Source organism: Eubalaena glacialis, chromosome 6 (genome assembly GCF_028564815.1).
Source record: "Eubalaena glacialis isolate mEubGla1 chromosome 6, mEubGla1.1.hap2.+ XY, whole genome shotgun sequence".
In the NCBI taxonomy this organism is placed as follows: domain Eukaryota; kingdom Metazoa; phylum Chordata; class Mammalia; order Artiodactyla; family Balaenidae; genus Eubalaena; species Eubalaena glacialis.
Genome location: NC_083721.1, coordinates 148,972,010 through 148,997,142, shown reverse-complemented (window position 1 = coordinate 148,997,142; position 25,133 = coordinate 148,972,010).

Below are 25,133 nucleotides of genomic sequence, written 5' to 3'. Positions count from 1 at the left end.
GGCTTCTCATTGCAGTGGCCTCTCATTGCAGAGCACGGGCTCTAGGTGCTCGGGCTTCAGTAGATGTGGCACGTGGGCTCAGTAGTTGTGGCTCACGGGCTCTAGAGAGCAGGTTCAATAGCTGTGGCGCATGGGCTGAGTTGCTCCGCGACATGTGGGATCTTCCTGGACCAGGGATCGAACCCATGTCCCCTGCATTGGCAGGCAGATTCTTAACCATTGCGCCAGCAGGGAAGCCCTCCTGGTGTGTTTTGAGATATTTGGGCTTCTATTTCACTACTCTTTTTGAGTCTTCTTTGTATTTATCTGCCTTCTCCATCTCCTACCTGTCTTCCCTACATCCTTGGCAATTCAGAAGATACAGGTTTCACTTCGGGGTAAAACCCCTCCTTCAGGAAGGATGTGTGTGTGTGTGTGTGTGTGTGTGTGTGTGTGTGTGTGTGTGATTTTCTGAGATCTCCTGCCATGAAGCTGACTCTATTTACTGCTCCTGTGCATGGCAATTGCTATACTTCTTGACACACCTCTAGGATTTTTTTTTTAAACATTTTTTGCCTACATTGTTTCCAGTCACTATTTCAAAGACAATAGAAGGATACATTAGTATTTCCTTCATAATAGATTATCAGTGTTTCTTTTTTATTTAATTTTATTGTTTTTAAATTCATTTTTTATTTTATTAATTTTTCATTGGAAGTTTCTTTCAACTTCCAACTTATTATTAGTAAAATGTGCATTTTGAGTGTTGTCAATTTTGGCAAAACTTTTATTACGTTTCTTTCAAATATGAGAGATAAGATGTGGAAGAGATTTCCAGGACTGGCTTCTGGCTCCTTATATTTCAATACTTGCTTTTTCTCCGTAACCGTCATCCATCTGGTGCTGGGCACTGTAGGAAGCATTGACATCGTGATGCAGCTTTTGGTCCTGCAACGTTATGTCATGATGCTAAGTGAGTTAGCACAGTGGGCATTAGAATTCCCTGAAACCATTCTTCCACTGGCGGATTAACTTTACTACCTCAGAATTGACTGTGAATAACACAAATAGATTCCACCAAATCCAAACCAAATATATCCCCAACTCAACTCTTCCATGGCTGGCAGGGTTGACTGAGGCTACTCCCACACCACCAAGGGAAATACCATGGAGGGAAGTCAAAGTGGAAATATATAGTTAGCCTATCTTACTTTTGTAAGTTTTCCAAATGTACGTCCATCTGATCACACTGTGAGGGCTTTGAAGGTGAAGCACTGAAGTTCTCTGTTTGCCCTTGGGGATGAGGGAAGGGAGGGTGTTTTTTCTGGTGTGGTTGCTAACACCAGGAGAAAATTTTGAGGCATAAGCTGATGGGTCCTCCTGGGACAGTGTCAGAGGGGGAGCGATAAAGCTTTTAGGCACATGAGTAATTCCCAGCCCTAGTTTTTTGTTTTTTTTGTTTGTTTTTTTTAAGTTAAGTATAGTTGATTTATAATATTGTGCTATTTTCTGGGGTACAGCAAAGGGATTCAGGTGTATATGTGTATGTGTGTGTATATATATATATATATATATATATATATATATATATATATATTCTTTTCCAGATTCTTTTCCATTATAGGTTATTATAAAATATTGAATATAGTTCCCTACCTATACAGTAGGTCCTTATTGTTTATATATTTTTTATATAGAAGTGTGTATATGTTAATCCCATAGTCCTAGTTTTTCCCTCCTCTCATCCTTTCCCCTTTGATAACCATAAGTTTGTTTTCTATGTCTGTGAGTCTGTTTCTGTTTTGTAAATAAGTTTCATTTGTATCATTTTTTTTTTTAGATTCCACGTATAAGCAATATCATATAATATTTGTCTTTCTCCATCTGGCTTATTTCACTTAGTATGATAATCTCTAGGTCCATTCATGTTGCTGCAAATGGCATTATTTAAGTCTTCTTTATGGCTGAGTAGTATTCCATTGTGTGTGTGTATATATATGTATGTATACACACACACACACACACACACACACACACCACATCTTCTATATCCATTCATCTGGACATTTAGGTTGCTTCCATGTCTTGGCTATTGTAAATAGTGCTGCTATGAATATAGGGGTGCATGTATTCTTTCAAATGTAATTCCTTTTAAAATGTAATAAAGTGATATAAAATATTAGGACAGGTTTCTTTCCTTCCCAATACCTATATATCATCTGATGAAAAACATATAAGCTATCTTATTATTACAAGGACACTTGACTTACATACACTAATTTGGGGAGGTGATAAGCAACATGTGGAATGTCAGTGCCCTTGGACAGAGCTAATACCATCCAGGATAGAACTTGTATCAAATAAACATCCAGCATGTATTTTTATAATAATATGATTTGATTTAAGAATATTCACGTCATTGGCACATACTTTCCAGGTAATACCAGGAAACAACTATTATTTTTATTGAAGTATAGTTGATTTACAATGTTGTGTTAGTTTCTGGTGTACAGCAAAGTGATTTGGTTTTATATGTGTATATATATATATACGCATATATATATATATATATATATATATACGCGTATATATATATATATACACACACACATACACACACACACATACACATTTATATTCTTTTTCAGATTCTTTTCCATTATGGTTTATTACAGGATATTGAATATAGTTCCCTGTGCTATACAGTTGGTCCTTGTTGATTATCTATTTTGTATGTAGTAGTGTGTATCTGTTAATCCCAAACTCCTAATTTATCCTTCCCCCTTTTTCCCCTTTGGTAACCATAAGTTTGTTTTCTGTGTCTGTGAGTCTGTTTCTGTTTAGGAAACAACTATTTTTAAATTCCCACAGCACTGAATATTTTGGCACAAATTTATTAACAAAGCCCAAAGTAGCGACATAAAAAGGTATCAAATATATCTTGGCCTTCAAGGTCAATCATCAAGGGTTTATTTGATTACTGCAAGTCCAGCGTTGGGTTAGGGGACATGAGAAGAGAGAGGTACCTCTGCTCTGAAGGAGTTTATGGTCCAGTCTAGTGTTTCTTAGGCAGAGTTACTACCCATTGGGGGTTGTGAAGTTAATTTGGTAGATCACCACCAGAATGAAAATAACAGAATAGAGAATATCAGAGTGCATTTTTGGTAATAACAACCAATATCATTTTATATTACTTGTGATTATGAAATACTTTGCTCACTGAGTTTGCTGTCAAAAACATTCGAAAAACATTGACTTCTAGGTGGAAAAAATATTACAAGTGTACCAGGAACAATCAGCCTCTCAGAATCATGTCTTAGTTTCCTAGGGCTGCTGTAACAAAGTACCACAAACTGAGTGGCTTAAACAACAGACATTTATTGTCTCACAGTTCTGGAGGCCAGAAGTCCAAGATCAAGGTGTTGGCGAGGTTGATTCCTTCTGAGGGCCATGAGGGAGAATCTGCTCTATGCCTCTCGCCTAGCTTCTGGGGCTTTGCTGGCAGTCTGTGGTGTTGCCTGGCTTGTAGATATATCACCTTAATCGCTGCTTTCATTTCACATGACATCCTCCCCGTGTACATGTTTATCTCTGTGTCCAAGTTTTCTCTTTTTATGTCATGACTTTTTGTAAGTGATGTTGGGTTAAGGCCCACCCTAATGATCTCATTTTAACGTGATTTCTTCTGAAAAGACCCTATCTCCAAATAAGGTCACGTTCTGAGGTATTTAGGGTTAGGGCTTCAGTGTCTCTTTTTCGGGGGAACACAATTCAACCCACAATAATCAAAATGGCTACCATTTAAAATACGTACGTGCTAGTCCTGGTACTAAGGTCTTATTAGTCTTTACAACCACCGTTATCTTTACAACCACCATGAGAAGTAAATTTCTTATGTCAGTTTTACAGAGTAATTGAGAATCAGAGAGATTCACTGTTACAATTTAGGTCTGTTTTACTTCAAAGCTGGTGTTCTTTCCATTCTGCTTGTTGATTCCTGGGAGGCTAAAGCTGGCAGGGGTCTTGGAGGCCATCTGGTACAATCCCCTCTTTTAATGTGTAGCAGGCCAAAAGATAAAAATATTTCTATTTGTAAAAATCTGGTATGTTTTCTACATTCCAGAGAAGCAATGAAATTCATCTGTGGAGAATGACCACCTTTTTACTTTGGGAAACTCTGGAAAGATCCACAAATATTTTTTCTTCCCCCACCATCCCCCCAAAGTGGGGAAAGTTGGGAGCCCTTGGGGTGTATGTAGAGGGATAAAATAAAGCACAGAGATGCCAAGTCTCTTGTCCATGTTTCCCCAGCTTATGTTCCCCAGATGACATTTATGAAATAAACTCCCAGAGCAATATTCATGAGAAAGAAGGAGGGGGGAGGGGGAGGGGAGGAGAGGGAGATGGGAGGGGAGAAGAGATGGAGAAAGGGAATGAATCCAGGCTGCCTATTTGCAAGCTTCAGCCAAAGGACAATTTAGCCCAAAGAGCTAAGTATATATTTTGTCTCTTTTCAAAAGACAAATATGAAATACATTTTTATTATTCAACTTTATTACTATGCAAATCTCTTTTCTCCTTGAATAGTATAAAGAGCAGAGAATTGGTGTTCTTTGCATAAAATATAAGTGGAATCTGAGAAATTTTGCTGGTGTAGGATAAGGAAAGTTATTTTGGTCATGAAGGCCTATTTCCCATTGCCAATAAAAAAGGGCAATGAATGAAGGACTGTAACGTGATAGCAAACCAGTGTGATTGTAGGAAGGGGCTGGGTTCTATAGCTAGACCTATCTTTGCATTTATTAGCAGTTTGAATTTGGGAAAATTACTTCTTTGAATTTTTGTTTCATTGACTTAGACATTTGAGATTATCATAATACAGTCTACTGCAGAGAGATACAGATTAGATTAAATACAATAAAACACATAAAAGTGGCTACCATGGGGCCCAGAGTATGGAAGCCTTAACACATGTGTTCCTTTATCAAGTAGGTCTGGATTTAGACTTGATTGTCCAATTTTCGGTGACTACCACTCATTCAACAAATGTTTGCTGACCTCCTATTTTTGGCAAGGCACTACTTTTGGCACTAGGCATTCAGTGGGGACAGAGACAGGCAAGGTCTCTATTCTCTCATAAGGTACATTCTGGGAGGAAAGACAGATGATAAGCCACTGGAAAAATAAGCAGTGGAAACCATCAAATAGTGATGAGGGATTTGCAGCAAGTTAAAATAAGGAGATATGATACAAGTTCTAGATGTCTTCATTATTTTGGATGATCAGGGAAGGCACCTTTGAGGAGGAGACACTGAAGCAGAGATTTGAGCGGCAAGAAGGAGCTTCTGAGGTGCAGACCAGGAGTACAGGCCATCGAGGCAGAGGAAGGCGTTAACAACAGGCATGAGGGTGGGGATGATCTGAGGTAACTAGAGTGAAGAGTAGAGAGCTGGTAGTTGAGGAACAGAAGGAAAGCCAGCAGGGCTGGAGCATCCTAGTAGAGAGTGATGTGGGAGCTGGATTCAGGAGGCAGTGCTGAACATGGAAAGTAGCACAAGGATTCCAAATATGTCTGGAGACTAACTGGGTGTTGGGAAACGGAGAACCAAGGATAACTCCTTGATTTTCAGTTGAGCAACCACAAGGAGGCTGGTGTCATTTACTGAGATGGGGAACCCCAGGGGAGGAGCAAGTTTTGGGGCAAGGTCAAGCATTGTGCAATAGTTAAGATACTTACTTGCCATTCAAGGAGACTTTTACTAGGAGACCCATATTTTATGGAGAGGATATGGACGTAGATGTGGGAGTTATCGGCATGACAATGGTCTTTAAAGTCCACGGTACTGCCCAGGAGAACCTCTTCTCTTCTCCAAGCTGCAGCCAGGTAGTCTCCTTTGATATCTGCTCTCTCTCTACTCCCCACCCCATTGTTACTTCGGGACTCTCAGGCAGTGATGACTTTAACTTATGGAAAGGGCATATTCTGGGTGGTTCAGATCTTGCCTTTTTTCCTAACAGAATCTCCATTTCTGTTTTTTTTTTTGCCTTGGATTCATATGAAACTTTCATTAAAATATTCAATAATCATTTTCTAGGTGAATGCAAGTATAAAAAACATGTTAATTATCTTTCACAACAGAATAATAAAAAGAAAATTTATCCCTTCATCAAAAATTATGGTCAGTGCTCATTTATCAATATTGACCTCACCATAGAGCTAAATTTAATTATCTGGTCACATATTTACCTTTGATTTGCACACACCACTCTAAGCGATGCCAAGAGCCATGCTACACGTCACTTTAAGACAAATTAGAGCCATAAAATCTAACCTGCTGTTACAGTTTTTGTGTTTATGATTTAGGCTCCATTTCACATGTTTTATGTCTAGTTTTATAGCAAAGCGCTCATCATCAGCACCTCTGGGCACAAGTACAAAGCACCACTTACAAAAACAACAGATTGGCAAAAATAAGCCTCCAACGCTAACCCCCATCGCCCTGTTTCTGGCACAAGTGCCAGTCAAAAGATGAATCTCCTTCTGTGAGCCCTAAGGGCTTACATCCTTGGACTCTTAATGAACCAAATCAGAAGGGAAATGTTTGCTTCAGGGACCTGGGAAGCCTGAACTTCTTTGTGTTCAAAGTTAGGGTCCCTTGGGAAGTAGTCTAATCTTTATAATCAATTTAACTTGTATAAAAAGAAAGTAAGAGTCAACTTGCTACTGTGGGGTAAATTTAAGAGTAACTAAGAGTTAAATAATACTTACATCATACCAGATGTAACCTGTTCTGTTCTAAGCACTTTATACATGTACTCATTCATTGAATCCTCATCACATTACTGTGAAGTAGGTGCTATTATTACCCTTATTTTATAGGTGAGGAAACTGAGGCGCAGAGAATTGAGTGACTTGCAAGATCTAACAGGAAGTGAGTTGTTGCCGGTCGGGTGCCCCAGGAAGTGGTCTCTGGCATGGAGATTTGCACGCAGGCAGTGTGTCTGGGAGTGCTCCTGGGATCAACACCCAGGGGCAGAGAAGGAAGCAGGGTTGGGCAGAAGGAGAAGTTGGGGTGCAATGCAGTCCCAACAAAGGCTTCATTCAACCCCATGGGGAGCTCTGGGGCAAGGATGGCCCTGCACAGTTTTCCAGAATTGGGATGAGGGGCATGGGCCTTTATATTATGCAAATTGTCCCTGGAAAAGGGCTGTGACTTTGGGTGAGGCAGCTCTCTTCCGTAGAAGACAGTTCCTAGGCAGCTGCAGTTGGCACCACTCCCTAGAGCTGGGGGATTAAATTCTTTAGTTCTGAGGGGGCATCTGGGTGGCATGTCACAGAATCCACTAGGTGGAACTGGGATTCAAAGCTAGGATGTCTGGCCTCAGAATTCAGGTTCTTAACCACTACAGATCTTCTTTGACTTATGATGGGGTTATGATGTCCCAATAAACTCATCGTAAGTTGAAAATATCATAAGTCAAATGCATTTAATACCCTAATCTGTATCACAGCTCAGCCTAGCCCACCTGAAACCCGCTCAGAGCACTTAGGTTAGCCTACCGTCAGGCAAAATCAGCTAACACAAAGCCTATTTTGTAACAAAGTGTTGAGTATCTCCTGCAATTTATTGAATACTGTACTGAAAGTGAAAATCAGGAAGGTTGTAAGTTGTTCACCCTCATGATCACGTGGCTGACTGGGAGCTGTGCCTGCGGTCACTGCCCAGCATCATGAGAGAATATCGTGCTGCGTATCACTAGCCCGGGAAGAAGATCAAAATTCAAAGTATGGTTTCTACTGAATGCAAATTGCTAATCTTAAGTCGAACCACTGTAAGTCAGGGACTGTCTGTCTACTGAATTGTATACAGTACACATACTGCGTTCACAGTTTGTAAATAAGAACAGGTAGTACTAATATGCCTGGTCAGATGGTTAGAAATACTTCTAGAAAGAGATTAAAAATAAGATCAGACCAAATGATTTTTATATAGCGTATTTTTCATTTAGATAACTAAGCAAACTCAATTATTAAGTATTAGTTTATGTTCTTTAGGATGTATGCAACAGAAATTGACTCAGGTTGGCTTAAACAGTAACAACAGCTACAGCAACAACAAAGGAAGGAGAAAGGGGGTTCTCCTGGGGTCAAAGAAGACCTGAACAGCAAAGCCCTGGGAAGAGCAGGGATGCAGCCGGACTCAGGCAGCTGGAACCAGAGACTGGAGTGCGGTTGTATCCCTGTCTCTGCTTCTTACTCCACACAGGTTCATCTCTCATAATGCGAAACGCAAAATATCAGAACAACTAGAGAGGCTATTCTCAAGTTTTTTATTGTCCCAAGTTCTGGAGGAGACCCATTGGCTTAGCTTGCCTTGGCCGCTTCTTCTGGAGCCAATTGTTGCAGTGAACTTATAGTAAGGTGGTGGCTCTGGATTTTACTATGCTGATGGGGGAGAGAGACAGTTCTTAGGAGAGGGGTGTTGAGTAGATAACCCCAGTGTCATCGGGATGTCCAGCATAGTGTGTATGAAACTCTACTTTTACCTTTTAAAGTTTATTTTATTGAAGTATAGTTGATTTACAATGTTGTGTTTAATTTCTGCTGTATAGCAAAGTGACTCAGTTATACATATATATATATTCTTTTTTATAGTCTGTTCCATTATGGTTCACCACAGGATATTGAATATAGTTCCCTGTGCTATACAGTAGGACCTTGGTGTTTATCGATTCTCTATGTAAAAGCTTACATCTGCTAACCCCAACCTCCCACTCCATCCCTTCCCAAACCCCCTCCCCCTTGGCAACCACCAGTCTGTTCTCTATGTCTGTGAGTCTGTTTCTGTTTTGTTAGACACGTTCATTTGTGTCATATTTTAGATTCCCCATATAAGTGATATCGTATGGTATTTGTCTTTCTCTTTCTCACTTCACATAGTATGATCACCTCTAGGTCCATCCATGTCACTGCAAATGGCATTATTTCATTCTTTTTATGGCTGAGTAATATTCCACTGTATATATGTACCACATCTTCTTTATGCATTCCTCTGTCGATGGACATTTAGGTTGAAACACTAGTTTTAAATAACCCCAAGGAAGCAGAGGGACCTGTACTGTTCCAACTCCCCAGCAGAGATGCGGAATAAGGCAAAGATCAAGCCTTGCTCTCTATGTGCTCTGCACTGGTCTATGATTTGCTGAATGGCTCCCCAACGCCTGGCTGTCTCTACGTATTAGAGGACGTTATACAGAAGAGTGTTTGCCTCATTCTCTGTCTTCTGTGACAGAAAAGACGAAGTAAATGTGTACTGCAGCCTTTGGGGTTTAATGCAGTCAGAAGCTGGCACTACAGATAAGAGTTGTTTAAAGTTTCAGGAGGAGTGATGAAGAGTCTTTGGCATCTCCATACCATGGACTGATATTCTTATTTATTTTTAGGGTGGAAGGGTAACAGCTTCTTCTTCAGGGCAGTTGGCCACTTAACTGATAAATGGCGTGTTAAGGAAAATAGAACGTCTTTTGAGTTCTTAGTATGTGCCAGAAGTGTTACATACATACGAAATAATCTCTGCATCTGACCAGTTTGATGCAGCTCAGGATGAAACTCATGGAGCATCACCCCAGGGCTCAGCACCAGGTGCTAATCTGCAGTCGTCTTGCCCAGCCTCTGCACCCCTTGGTGGTCTTTGGCCCAAGTTCATGGTTACGTGTGTGTTTAGGAGCTATCCTGATGTGTTCACACTGAAGTTCTCTCAATCTGGTTTAGTGTTTTGGTTTTCCTGGCTGCTGAAGTAACTCCTCCAGGTGAAATGTAAGCGTTCATATGACTGATGTGTTTAAGTTCTTTAAAACGTTTTCCATTTTCCCTCTGTTGCATCTTGTTCCATAAACTCCGTGCCAGGGGCTGAGGCACGGCTGGTGGAATGGCCCGGCCTTAAGCATAAACCAGAGTTAATGTCTTGAGCTGTGAGTGGTTTTTTGGTTTATTTATGTATTTCGTCTCTGGTTGCAGCCCCTCCCAACACAGAGTGCCCTTCAGCCTTCCCTGAAAATCACGCCCCGCAGGCACACTTCTGATTTGCCCACCAAGCCCCTCTCTCTCCCAGTAAGTCACCCTGCTTTTGCGGGCATGTGTGGGCCAATCTGATTCGCTGGAGAACTTTCCCTTTTCCTACTTAGCATTATCCCGGTGTTTACAGCAGAGGAAACTGAAGTTTGAAAGAAGTCAGCAAATTGCCCACTATTACACAGCTCATAAGTGACAGAGCAAAGATTTGATCACACATATGTGAATCCAAAGACTTATTTTTCACTATGAAAGTAATATATCATCAAAAGGTTTGGGAAATACCTACAATGTTCCTTAAAACCTACACTCCTTTTCAAAAATTTATTTTATTGAAGTATAGTTGATTTACAATGTGTTCATTTCTACTATACAGCAAAGTGATTCAGATATATATATATATACATATATTCTTCTTCATATTCTTTTCCATTATGGTTTATCACAGGATATTGAATATAGTTCCCTGTGCTATACAGTAGGACCTTGTTGTTTATCCATCCTATATATATAATAGTTTGCATCTGCTAATCTCAAACTCCCAATCCATCCCTCTCCCATCTCCCTCCGCCTTGGCAGCCACAAGTCTGTTCTGTATGTCTGTGAGTCTGTTTCTGTTTCATAGATAAATTCATTTGTGTCATATTTTAGTTTTCACATGTAAGTGATATCATATGATATTTGTCTTTCTCTGTCTGACTTCACTTAGTATGATGATCTCTGGGTCCATCCATGTAGCTGCAAATAGCATTATTTCATTCTTTTTTATGGTTGAGTAGTATCCCATTGTATATATGTACCACAACCTCTTTATCCATTTATCTGTTGATGGCCATTTAGGTTGCTTCCATGTCTCGGCTATTGTAAATAGAGCTGCTGTGAACACTGGGGTGCATGTATCTTTTTGAATTATAGTTTTGTCTGGATATATGCCCAGGAGTAGAATTGCTGGGTCATATGGTAGCTCTAGTTTTAGTGTTCTGAGGAACGTCCATAGTGTTCTCTATAGCGGCCGCACCAATTTACATTCCCACCAACAGTGTAGGAGAAACCTACGTTCTTGAAATATCTGCATACTCTAAAAAATGAAAAAAATCACTTATTTGTTCTGTCATCAGCAAGGAGGATAGTAACCATCTTGATTTATTTTCTTTTTATAGATTTTTGTTTGTTTCACAGAGTTGCATCCTGGCATTTCCTGTTTTTCTGGATGAGGGAGAGATTAGCTGTGGATTGCTACAGCTTTGTCTGGTTAGACTGGCATGTTGATGCTTTCTGAAGTTCCTTACAATCTTCCTCATCTCCGGAGTTTGAATTCTGGAATTCTTGTGGAAGGATTCATAAGGCAATTGAAGAGAACAGACACCCTAGAAGACACTTTGATCACATTTCCTAGGCATTTATTGCAAATGTGTATCTCAGTGGTTCTTAAAGTTTTGTGTGTCGTAATTGCCTGGGAGGCTTTAAAAACATGTATGCTCCAGCATTATCTAGACCCTACTGAACCAAAGGCCCCAGGGATCATACTAGGCCATCTGTATTTTACAAAAGCTTTCTCAGTGATTCTGAAAAGTTTATGTCGTTCTTTAGGACCCTTGGTGTATTTTTGTGAACAACTGTTTTTCCCCGAGAGGTTACTTGGTAAGCCACTGGCAATTTGAGTTTGTTAATTGTGATTTTTGGACTGCTGTTGGCAGGGTCTGGATGGGAAGTTATCGGAAGTACAGATACTGCCTCTCTCATCTCCCCTCTGTTCCCTGTTCTCTGTGGCACTTTCACATTCTAAAAAGATGTCAGATGTTTCCTTTGACAGAAGTCCCCTTCTGTGGAAGGGTCTGTTTTGTAGAACGTGGGCATTGAGAGAAGTGTCAAAAGAGAAAACAGAAATAGCTGCTGCATTTCTAGAAACCAATAATTATTTCTCTGGTTCTCCAGCGTGTGTGCAGAAATGAACAGCTCCATCCTGGTGACGTGGCAGAATCAGAGCAGCAAAAGAAAACAAGCTGGATTACAGCACATCGCCGAACGTTAGGCTATGTGGGCGTGCGTGCATTTACATGTTTTTAAAGCTTCCCAAGGGGGAAGGGAAGCATAAAAAAGCCGCACTGAGAACCACAGAGGCAGACATTTGTGCGTCTGCTGGAGAGTAAGAGGGATCGAGACAACGCAGAGCCTCAACACTTGTGTTAGAATTTGGGCCTATTTTAAGAGCGCTGGGGAGACAAAATGAAAAGAAAGATCATTTTGTCTGCTCCGTAGAACATATGCTGGAGAATGACCTGAATTGAAGGAGGAGGACCGTTAGGGGGCTCATGCAGTGGCTCGGGCTAGGTCAGAGGCAGTTGAGATGGAGATTAATAGGACAGGGCAGAGAAATGTTTGATACATGAAATCTATAAGACTTATTGATTCATTGAATGTTGGCGTTGAAGAAGGAAAGAGAGAGTGTTTGATTTGGACGACTAGGATGTCATTGTCTAATTTAGGGAACCGGGGAGGGAGAGTGGGTTTGAGGTGGGGGAAAAAGGCCATCACTTTGGGACATGCTAAGTTCGTGAAATCTGTGGGATGGGTAGGCAGAGGTTCAAGTAGGCTCTTGAAGACAGGGGCCTGATGCTCTGGAGAAGGGTCTAGGGTAAAGATAGAGATTTGGGGATTCTCAGTCCTGGGAACAGTTGGATCTGCCTGGTGGAGAGTGTGTGGATGGAGAAGAAAGAGGATCTGTGATGGAGCCCTGGCCATCAACCTTGAAGGTGAAGGTCAAAGAGGAGAGCATCCTAAGGCAAAGTCATCAGAGATAGTAAGAAAATCAGGGGACTGCTGTGTGGAGTGAAGGGAAGGGAACCTCCAAGGCGGAGTAGGGCGGTGGTGTCACTGGGATAAGAGTTCCTGTGATGGGAGGGAGATCAGCTCGGTGCTTTGTGACCACCTAGAGGGGTGGGATAGGGAGGGTGGGAGGGAGACGCAAGAGGGAGGGGGTATGGGGATATATGTATATGTATAGCTGATTCACTTTGTTATACAGCGGAAACTAACACACCATTGTAAAGCAATTATACTCCAATAAAGATGTTAAAAAAAAAAATCATTAGGGATGAACTGAAAAAAAAAAAAGAGCAAACATTTCTGAAAACAGATACCTTTGGGAAACCACCCATTTTGCAATTTCTACTACAAATTTTCACAACTTTGCTGTAAAATACAATAACTTCTGTATTATCAAATATATTCAAATATTTCAAAGTTTTTTTTTTAAAAAAGAAGAGTTCTTGTGATGGGAGGGAGTCGGGGAGACAGAACTCAGGTTGGGTTGTGAGGTGACGAGTGATGGGAAGAAGAGGAGGAGGACCGGGAGGAGGAGGGGAGAAAACTGATGAAGGAGACTTGGATGGGCCTCTCTGGATCTCAGTTTCTTCCTCTCACTGAAGGATGAAAGAAATGAGTGTCTAAGATTTCTAGTAACTCCCATACTCTTTGATCAGATGTTTTTAAGCCACACTTAAGCAGGGTGTGAAATTACAGGGCAGCATGCGTAGTTGATAGAAGAAAAAAATGTCTCATCCCCAACCCAAGATTCATAATCTTGCGGAAACTTGCTACTGAAAATTTTGTGGTAAAGCAGAAGGTCTTGCGATTTTACATGCTGAATTTTCTATGTTGTTTCCCCACATGCACCATATCAAGCTTCAGTGTAATTCTCTTATATTTCTTTCATGAAATCACAACAATTTCGTTAGTGGAAAAATCGAATCAGGTATGCCTTGAGTCTTCTTTGACTTTCGTGGAAGTGAATCCAGACTGGAGCTATGAAATCACTTTTAATACAGTCCTGGTAGAAAACTTGTGGTTTGTAGCATTAAACCGCTTGAGCTAACTTCTTAGAGGTAATTTTATCCAGGTTTCAGTCTGGAGTTGCTTAACTAGGGAACCAGTGGTTTCCAAAATGACATTTTTCCTTCTAACCTCAAATGATAAACTACTCTTTCTTCCTTTGGAGAGTCAGAAGTCATCACATTTAACAATTGTTTTGGTAATATCCTATTCTAACATCACTTTTTTGTTTGCTTTGGTACGTATGATATTGGGACAGACTTCTCCAGGCCTTTCTGTGTGGTCTCTGTCTTCTAGTTTCCTAGTTAATCTGAGAACTGACTGTCATAAAACTGGGATGAATATGAAGTGTTTGGGGTGAGCAATGAAATGTTAAAGTATCATTTTCTTTTGTTACTGGCCTTGTCCGATGAGAGTGGAGTGAGCCACTATATACATATCAGCCATTCCCTGGTGGTTAAATAAACCTGAATTACACAGTTAGTAAAAACGTTACCGTGCAAACTATTGGGTTAGAAGACTTAGACATGACATCTAGCCGTTATTTTAATTAAGGGCATTTCCAGAACTTATTCAGATTAAAATCTGATATGCCTGCTTTCAGAAAACCCCAAACTCCAACATTTTTTTCACTGAAAAGATATAAGAAAAGAGTAATAAGAGATGAGATGTGTGATCGCCATTTATAACAGAGGCTCCCTTGGGTCCTTTCTTGAACTTGAAAGGAAGGAGCAGGGCTATAGGAAGAGTCACTTGGCAGGTGAACACACGGGGTATTTAACCCGGCTCTTGGGACACAGGGCTGACAGCTTCAGCGGTAGGCATTACTCTGCGTCTCCGTTCATTAGCAGCCTCCACGATGTTTTAATAAACCTGACCATTTGATTTACCTAGATAGAACTATTTTCTGGTTCATCGTTTGCAAAAGCAGGGCCACACCAAACTGGGAAGATTTCAAACTCACCAAATCTCCCAGGGAAGACAACTTTCCAGTTTGGGAGAAGACTTTCAACTTGGACCCATTGTATTCGGGGTTTGGATACGTAGACCAAACTGAAATAGGAACTGAATTTGGTGACGTCTGGAAGCAGGCTCTGAATTATGATTTTCTTGGAAAAACAAAATAAAACAAAGGTGACGTTGATTTGTGCCCCCCAAAAACACGTCAGAATTTGCCCGGAGTTTTGCATTTTGTAACAGAATACACTGTCCCTCTGCAGGTAACTTCTGTGAGAAAAAAATCCCCGGGGACACCCTAGTCCCTACCTTGGAATCCTCTGGGTCTGAGTGAGAGTCAGCCAGGTTGATAGGTCAGGTTGGGGAGGAGGTCACGGCATGACTCACAGACATAGGAGGTTGGGGAAGGGTTGTACCGGGAGGATGGGCATGTGGTACCTTGGGTTCTACTACTAGGGCTGTGGTCGTGGTTAACAGGAGCTGAGGCTCTGGAGTAAATCGAGAGTGATTCCACATGAGCTTTGCCTCCTCTCATGCTTCCAGAGTTCCTTGGAATGGAGGGATAGAGACAAAATCCTTTGGGTTGAAGACCTGCTTTCCCACCCTCCATCCTCCCATCTTCCTGCCCTGGCCCCTCCCATCCCTTGCGCCCTCCCTACCTCTCAGCCCCTCTTTGGCAGACATTAAGCTCAGACGTCTTTTCCTCTGGAAAGCTTTCCCCGAAGGCTCCTACCCTTATTTCCTTCCCCTCCTCAGTCTGGTCCCATCACCTGTGTTAGGTAACTTTAGTTTTCAAATGCTTGTCGCACTATATGGTAACCTTTGGTGTAGGTGGCTGTCCCCACTACAGTTTGACCCCTGGGGAAAAGTGTAATGGGGTCCATGTAGCCCCAGCACCCACCACAGTGCCTGGGCGTCCAGTGGAGGGTCATTCTTGGGAGGAACTGAATGAATGAAGGGGGATATGGGCAAGCTGCATTTTATCCACAGTCAATATTAGTGTGGGTTATCACTTTTCTACTTCAAAAGAGGCAATGGAACTATGGAGATCAGTATGGAGGTTCCTTAAAAAACTACAAATAGAACTACCATACGACCCAGCAATCCCACTACTGGGCATATACCCAGAGAAAACCATAATTCAAAAAGAGTCATGTACCACAATGTTCTTTGCAGCTCTATTTACAATAGCCAGGACATGGAAGCAACCTAAGTGTCCATTGACAGATGAATGGATAAAGAAGATGTGGCACATACATACAATGGAATATTACTCAGCCATAAAAAGGAACGAAACTGAGTTACTTGTGGTGAGGTGGATGGACCTAGAGACTGTCATACAGAGTGAAGTAAGTCAGAAAGAGAAAAACAGATACCGTATGCTAACACATATATATGGAATCTAAAAAAAAAAAAAAAAAAGTCATGAAGAACCTAGGGGCCAGACGGGAATAAAGAGGCAGACCTACTAGAGAATGGACTTGAGGATACGGGGAGGGGGAAGGGTAAGCTGTGACAAAGTGAGAGAGTGGCATGGACATATATACACTACCAAACGTAAAATAGATAGCTAGTGGGAAGCAGCCGCGTAGCACGGGGAGATCAGCTCGGTGCTTTGTGACCACCTAGAGGGGTGGGATAGGGAGGGTAGGAGGGAGGGAGATGCAAGAGGGAAGAGATATGGGGACATATGTATATGTATAACTGTTTCACTTTGTTATAAAGCAGAAACTAACACACCATTGTAAAGCAATTATACTCCAATAAACATGTTGAAAAAAAAAAAAAAAGAGGCAATGGAGGTGGCCTCTGATTGTCACTCTAAAAATACAGTTTGTTGATTTATGTCAGCTCCTGTCCATCTCACTTTATGGTGGCTTCAAAAACACCGTGGTCCTTGGTCAAAGCATTTTTGTGGTTCCTAATAAACACCTTGGTTTTCAGATGCCTCTATAAACATCCCATTACTCTGGGGGACATAGCTGCTTAAACTTTTACTAATGCACATTCATGACCTGTGTGGATTAGTATAGAGGCAGGGCTGTAGATTAAGACTGATCAAAGAACCACAAGGTTGAGGGTGAGTTTGACCAGCATTGGGTGGCAGGGGTGGGTGGTCCTAGAGCCGGAGTGACATCACCTACAGTGAAAATGGATGCATTGACATAGGAAGTGCAACTTTCTTCTCTTACAACTTTCCCTGGTACTGACCCTGACAAATTCATCCAAAGGGTGAAAGGCAAAGGGTCCTAAGGGGGAGATTTAAAGGCTATGCCTGGTAGGCAGTTTGCTGAGTGGGTCTGCCAGAGTGAACGCTGCTTTCTGTTATTTGCACTGGGTTGACAATCACTACATGGCTTTGTGAAGATCTCTTCAAGTGGATGCAGTGAATTTAGTTGGAGGAAATGTGTTTCATTTTGTCCTAGAGAGGAATTTAGGTTTTTTCTGCCTGCACATGCCATGTGCATGCCCTAGTTACTCCAGTAAATATTATATGGCTGTGGCCAAGAAGCAACACATCTTAAAAACTAGTGAATCCTTAAAAAATGTTATAGCCCATTGATAGTGTATTCAAAACTCATGTGTGTCACTGCTAAAGATGAAAAATTCCTAGTTCACAAATAAGTTGCTATGTAACAATGAACTGTAAATAAATGCCAATGAGGATTCCTTTAAAAATTAACCTTTCTAAGATTGGCTGTGTAAAACTGAACCTCAACTGGAAAGTTTGCAGTGCTTGAGATCTGTGGCCACTTGGAGGAGCTGCTGATGGCTTTTTCACCTTTAATAGGCAGGTTCCTAGACATTGTACCTGGTCTAGAGATTAACAATACAGAGTTATGTCGGTCGTGGCTAAAACTACCTGACATGGAACATACAAGCTACTGTCAGGGAGGAAGAGATATTCTTTGACCCCTCTACATTCTTCTGCTGGTCTAGGAGTTAAATTGACATGAGACAGATTAACAGGAGAAAAATCACACAAACGTTTAATAACATGGAAAACTGAGTAACTCGCCAGAATGGCTGAAGCCCTCAGGTTATACACCATCTTCAGCTAAAAACAAAAGAGGATGTTGCGGGTAGGGGTTTGGGACTTCAAAGGGGAGGAAGGCAATTCACATGGAGATGGAAAAGCAAAGTTTGGTAAATAAATATTTGGTGGACCGGCAGGGACAATGGGACACAGAGAAGAATTTTAACCAACAGTCTTTGCCAGGTTCCTCCCTGAACACACACCTGCTTGACACCGTAGTTACCTATGGAGATGCTCCCTTCCTGGAGCAGGTCCCGTATCTACATTCTTCAGGCAGTTAGGGAGAAGATCAAAGGTTCTTCCGGAGTCTTTTGGGCCTTGGTTGTTTTCAGCTTGAAATAGTTCTCATGCCAAAGAGACATTTTAGGGTGGCAAATTTTGTTCCCCTAAAATAGTATAGAGGATTTTACTTACAAAAAGATATGGCAGATTTATTTGTGAAATCCTAAGATATTACTTATTATTATTATTTTTAAAGTCTGCCTATTCTAGGCAGATATTTGTAATCATTTTATTCCTAATTCCAGTCATTTACTTTTTTTCTTCTTTCCCTGACTCATTTCCTTCTCCCTTTCTTCTCTCATTACATGTGTATCTGACTTCTGTACTGGGAATTTAGTGTAAGTAAATATTTAAGGTCAGGAACATAATCTAATAAGACAAGTTATTTGTAAAAGATCAGCATTGTAAGCAGAACAAAACTAAGTTTATGTTTAGCTGTCGGCCAAGAAATTGGAGGGTAATGGACAAGAATTTGTTTGGGTAGACAGTTTATTTTACATGAAATAAATGGCAGATTTAAAAGTACAATGCAGTTTGTTTTTATAAATTCTGTGTACACATTTGTTTTCAGGTATGCTGTCGTGGGAGAAAGTAACGTCTTTGGCATCAGCCAGGTCTAGTTCCTGGCTCTGCTACTTACTGGCTGTGTGGCCTTGGTTATATTAATTAACCTGTCTGAGCATCCAATTCCCATCTCCAGCCTGTTTGCATTGCGGGTGTTTGTGGGGATTCAGTGAGCTAACGTATACAAGGAACTTTGGCGTACCAGGAATGTGTATAAGGAAGTTTGTGTGCCATTGGTAATACGAGTGAGATTTCTTCATGCTCCGATGCTTATTCTAGGCAGATGGACTTTCATAAAAAAGTGTTGTAGAAATTTAGGCCCAAAATGAATTCGGGAAGCAGTATAAGGCTGCAGTCAAGAGCAGTAGCTTTGGAGCAAGACCAACTTGGGCTTGAGTCTGTTGACTTGAAAAAAATGCACAACGTAAAAGCTGTGAGTCGAGTTCATTCAGTGTCTTACTGAGGACTATAGCCCGGGAGACAGACTCTCGGAGAGCTCTGAGAAAATATTTTGAAGAGGTAAGGGGGATGACAGTGGGATTCTGTGATTTATGTGATTTTGGCGAAGGGGGTACATGCAGCCAAGCACACATCACAGTGGAAGGCTGCTGCTAGCCACAAGGAACAGATATTTCAATGATTTTCATATTTTCTAAGTATGGGAAAATGCAAGTATCCAGGTTCATAAAAAAATTTCTCCTGAAAATAACTACCTGCAGCCCTGTTCTGCCAGTTTTTCCCAGAGGACAGAGGGCCTCCTTCCTGATCTCCACCCTGAGCTCCTTTCAGGATGTGCTGAAGGTCAGTGACTGCAGTGGCTCATGACTCAATCCTTGTAGGGCCAGGTGATGAGTGGCCTTCTTTAGGTGACAAGTCCCAGCATTGTCACTTGCTAGCAGGGTGTCCTTGTGTACGTGACACTCTCTCTGAACCTCAGATGTCTCGTGACACGTGGAGTTAGGGTTTTAACCTCAGGGTGGAATTGTGGAGGTGGAGGGGGGAGGTTTCAAGCTAGTTCCAGTCTGTCCTACCTTGTTTGTTTTTGTGCTGAGTTCAGGGCTGCCGTGGGCATAGTTTTTTTTTTGTTTTTTTTGTGTTTTTTTACTTTATTTTTTTATACAGCAGGTTCTTATTAGTTATCTATTTTATACATATTAGTGTATATGTCAATCCCAATCTCCCAGTTCATCCCACCACCACCACATGGGCATCGTTTTTGTCGGATGATCAACAAAGGGCCCGCAGGCCATTGTCGAAGGACAGTACACACTGAGCTGTGCTCGGCAGAGACAAGAACATTTACAGGGGTCACTTACAGGGCAGTGCACTGCCTGCTACCAGGCTGAGCTGGTACTTCATCAGTGTAGAAAGAGAAGTGTCTTTGCAGGCAGCAGCTAGCACTCCTTTAAAGTAGATTCCTCTTTTCCCCCCAAGGCCCCTCCTGGCCACACCCCCTTCCTCCTTGGTAGTTGCCCCTCCAACTCAAGCCACCCTCAGCTACTCTCCCGTGCATCTTTTTTCCTCCTCTCATTCCAACTCTTCTTTATGGCACCATCTATAGGCCCTGCTGGCTTTAGCTCTTACCACTTCGATTCTCAAATGGGTCTTCTCTCAGGAAGCCTGGCTCTTAAAAAGAAAATGCTTTGGTTTTAAGACTGCTATCTCTGTTATGGATTTTTAAATTGATTTAGAAACTAAAGACCTGAGTATTCTTCCTTCTTTCCTTTTGGACTCCTGCTATGAATCCTAATCTTCCTTAGGACAAGTGAGGCCTCTGAGGGCATGGAGGAACTGGGATAGGAGATCCCGGGGGCAACAAGGAAATCTTCACATTTTATTTCACAACATCTATTCTAATTTAGAACACATTTCACTTTGATGCGATTAGCTCAGGAGAGAAGGATTGAAAAATAACCTGCTTAGGGGCTTCCCTGGTGGCGTGGTGGTTAAGAATCCACCTGCCAATGCAGGGGACACAGGTTCGAGCCCTGGCCAGGGAAGATCCCACATGCCGTGGAGCAACTAAGCCCGTGCACCACAACTACTGAGCCTGCCCTCTAGAGCCCACAAGCCACGACTACTGAGCCCATGTGCCACAACTACTGAAGCCCATGTGCCTAGAACCCATGCTCTGCAACAAGAGAAGCCACCGCAATGAGAAGCCCACGCACCGCAACAAAGAGTAGCCCCTGCTCTCCGCAACTAGAGGAAGCCCACGCACAGCAATGAAGACCCAACGCAGCCAAAAATAAATAAATAAAATAAATAAATTTATAAGAAAAAATACGGCTTTAAAAAAAAAAAAGAAAAATAACCTGCTTAGTTTTTGTGCTAAGTATCTGAATAAGAAGTACTGATTCCTAACTTCCTATCTCCCTTGTGAAGACAAACATGTTTTATTATCTTGAACTAGTTCTTCTATTACCTGTTGTTGTGGCCACAGAATGAATAAAGTTCACACAGAATTGAGATAGAATCATAGGATTAAGATAAGCAGGTTTTTTTTTTCTTTTTTTTTTCTTGACAAGATAGCTAAAAACCATGCTCTCCAGTTCAGGTGATGTGACTTTGCTTCTAACATAGTCCATTAATAAGCTTCTAGGGAAGAGCAGTGATCAGATGGCAAACACAGAAAGTATTTGAGATTTTCCTTCTGCTATGATTAGTACTGAACAGTGCAGTATAATAGGGGTCCCCAACCCCCGGGCCATGGACCGGTAGTGGTCCACAGCTTGTTAGGAACCGCACAGCAGGTGAGCAACGAGTGAGCAAGCGAAGCTTGGTCTGCCGCTCCCCACCGCTCCCCATCGCTCGCATTACCACCTGAACCATCCCACCCCACCCCCCCAGCCCCCTGTCCGTGGAAAAATTGTCTTTTACGAAACCAGTCCCTGGTGCCAAAAAGGTTGGGGACTGCTGCAGTATAGTCTTTCCATGATTTTCATTGAAAGGAGATATTATAAATGAACTGAAGTAAAACATACCACTGTTGGCACACTGCAGCCCACAGGCCAAATCTGGCCTGTTTTTAAGCCTCAGAACTAAGAATGTTTTTCAATTTTAAAGGGCTGTAAACAAAGCAAAACAAAACATAGAATATGTGACACATGGCCTGAAAAGCCTAAAATGTTTATCAACTGGCCTTTTGCTGAAAGAGCTTGCTGACCCATGGTGCAGAGAACACAAAACAGCAAAATCATCTGGCATCCTACCAAGCCTTATAAATGAGTTGTTTAAACAATGGCACACATTTTAGGTCACAAATCAAGTTGCTAAATCTGTTTTCTCATTTACAAATCAAAGATCGTAATATCTCCCAATGAAATTATAGGCATTGTAGTATTTGCTGTACAGAAGATACTGAAATGAAAGATGGTCTTTATCTCCAACTTTATTCTGCAGCTTTGCAGAGTGCCTGGCACCTAGTAAGTATTCACGAAAAGAAAATCTCTAAATGATGTTCCTGGGATGGGAACAGAAGTTATCAGTAAGAAAGTAAGTTTTAATTTACCACCACTATGTGAGAAAGCCTTGAAATATGAAGGCTTTTAACTATTTTCATAGCAAACCAATGGGGAGGCATGTGTTTGAAGCTTAGACCTCAACAGCTTCCTTTCAAAGTTGACAGAAAAAGATCTATAGCTCAGAAGGCCTATTGTTGGTCTTCAATGGAATGAACCTCTTAGAAATGTATTGGGAGAGCGGTACCTTTTTATTTTTTAAAATTTTATTTTAATTTTTATTTTATATTGGATTATAGTTGATTTACAACGTTGTGTTAGTTTCATGTGTACAGCAAAGTGATTCAGTTATACATATACATATATCCATTCTTTTTCAGATTCTTTTCCCATTTAGGTTATTGCAGAGTATTGAGTAGAGTTCCCTGTGCTATACAGTAGGTCTTGGTGGTTATCTATTTTATATAGAATAGTGTGTGTGTGTTCATCCCAAACTGCTAACGTATCCCTCCCCACCCCCACGTTTCCCCTTTGGTAACCATAAGTTTGTTTTTGGTATCTGTAAGTCTGTTTGTTTTGTAAATAAGTTCATTTGTATCATTGGTAAATAAATACACATTATTGTGAAAAAAAATTGGATTCCACATATGAGTGATATCATATGATATTTGTCTTTGTCTGACTTACTTCACTTAGTATGGTAATCTCTAGGTCCGTCCATGTTGCTGCAAATGAATTATTTCATTCCTTTTTTATGGCTGAGTAATATTCCATTGTATATATGTACCACATCTTCTTTATCCATTCCTCTGTCAATGGACATTTAGGTTGCTTCCATGTCTTGGCTATTGTAAATAGTGCTGCTATGAACATTGGGATGTCTGTATCTTTTCCAAGTATGATTTTCTCCAGATATATACCCAGAAGTGGGATTGTTGGATCATATGGTAGTTCTATTTTTAGTTTTTTTAAGGAACCTCCATACTGTTCTCCATAGTGGTTGTACCAATTTACATTCCCACCAACAGTGTAGGAGGGTTCCCTTTTGGGAGAGTGGTATTTTTAACCACTTATTTTAAAACTTTTACATTAAACTTGTATTATTAAACTTTATTTTTTGGAAATTTTTGGACATATACAAAACTACAGAGAATACTGTAGTGATTCTAGCTTCAACAAATATCAACCTATGCCCAATCTTGTTTCATCTATAACCCTTTCCATTCTTTACCACTACCATCACATACATCATTTCACAGCAAATCCTAGAGACTATATTATGTGATCTGTACTTTTTTCGACATGTATGGCTAATTGTTTCTTTAAGGTACCCTTTTCATAAAAACGTAATCATTATACCATTATCACACTGAGGAAATTTACAATAAGTCTTTAGTATCAATAAATGTTGAATGTGTTCAAACTTCTCTGATTTCATTTTGTTTTGTCTTACATACATGCTCTACACAAAGCTTCTAGTTGATATGTACCTTACATCTCCTTAAATATCTAAATTTACTCCTCTTTTAATTTTAATCCCTTGAAATTTATGTGCTGCTAGATCAGTCTGCTAATGTTTTAGCGAGATACATTTGTGTCATGAGAAATACTGGTCTGTAGTTTTCTTTTTCAGTAATATTTTCCCTGGTATTTGTATCAGGATAATACTGTCCTCATAAACTGAGTTGGCAAGTGTTTCCTGCTATTCTATTTTCTGGAAGGGTTTGTGTAGAATCCATATTATTTGTTCCTCATGTGTTTGGTAGAATTCCCTGGTGAGGGAATGAATTGGGAGATTGGGATTGACATAGGTACGCTAATATGTATAAAATAGATAGCTAATAAGAACCTGCTGTATAAAAAAAAATAAAGAAAATAAAAGAAAATATAATTGTAAAAGAATGCCATTATATAGCAAAAATATAATAAATCTAGGTATAAATCTAAAAAAAAAAAAAGAAAAGAATTCCCTGGTGAAGTCATTTGGGACTGGAGTTTTCTTTGTGGAAGGTTTTAAACCACAAATTCAATTTCTTTAATAGATACAGGATTACTACATTATATTATCTATTTCATTTTGAGGGAGCTTTCATAGCTGGTTTCTTTTGAGGAATCTATTTTATTTAACTTGTTGAATTAATTGGCATAAAATATTCCCTTATTATCCTTTTAATGCCTCTAGGATCTATTGTGAGATCTTCTCTTTCATTCCCCAAACTGGTAATCTGCGTCTTTCTCCCCCATCCCCTCTTGGTCAGTCTTCCTAGAGCTTTATCACTCTTATTGATCTTTTCAAAGAACTAGTTTTTGGTTTCATTGATTTTCTTTATTGCTTTTCTGTTTTCAATTTTATTGACTTATGCTTATTATTATTTTTCTTTTTTCTGCATACTTTGGGTTCAGTTTGCTCTTTTTTCTAGTAAGGTGGAAAGTTATATCATTGATTTGGGACCATTTTTCTTTTCTAATAGAATTCAATGCTATAAATTTATTTTTAAGCATTGTTTTAGCTGCATCTCATGCATTTTAATATGTTATGCTTTAATTTTCATTCAGTTTAAAACATGTTCCCATTCTCTTGTGACTTTGTCTTTGATCCATGAGTTATTTAGAAGTGTGTTGTTAATTTCTAAATATTTGATGATGCCCTGATGTTTTTGTTATTAATTTCTAGGTGAATTTCTTATAGTCAGGGAATGTATTTTGCATGATTTCAATTCTTTAAAATTTTTAAATTGACTTTATGACCTAGAATGTGGTCTATCTTGGTGAATGTTTCACGTATACTTGGAAAAAAATGTGTATTCTGCTTTTGTTGGTTGAAGTGTTCTAGAAATGTCAATTAAGTTATTGATGCTGTTGTCCATATCTTCTATATTCATACTGATTTTCCTGTGTACTAATTCTATCAACTACTGAGAGAGGGGTGTTGGATTTTCTATTATAATTG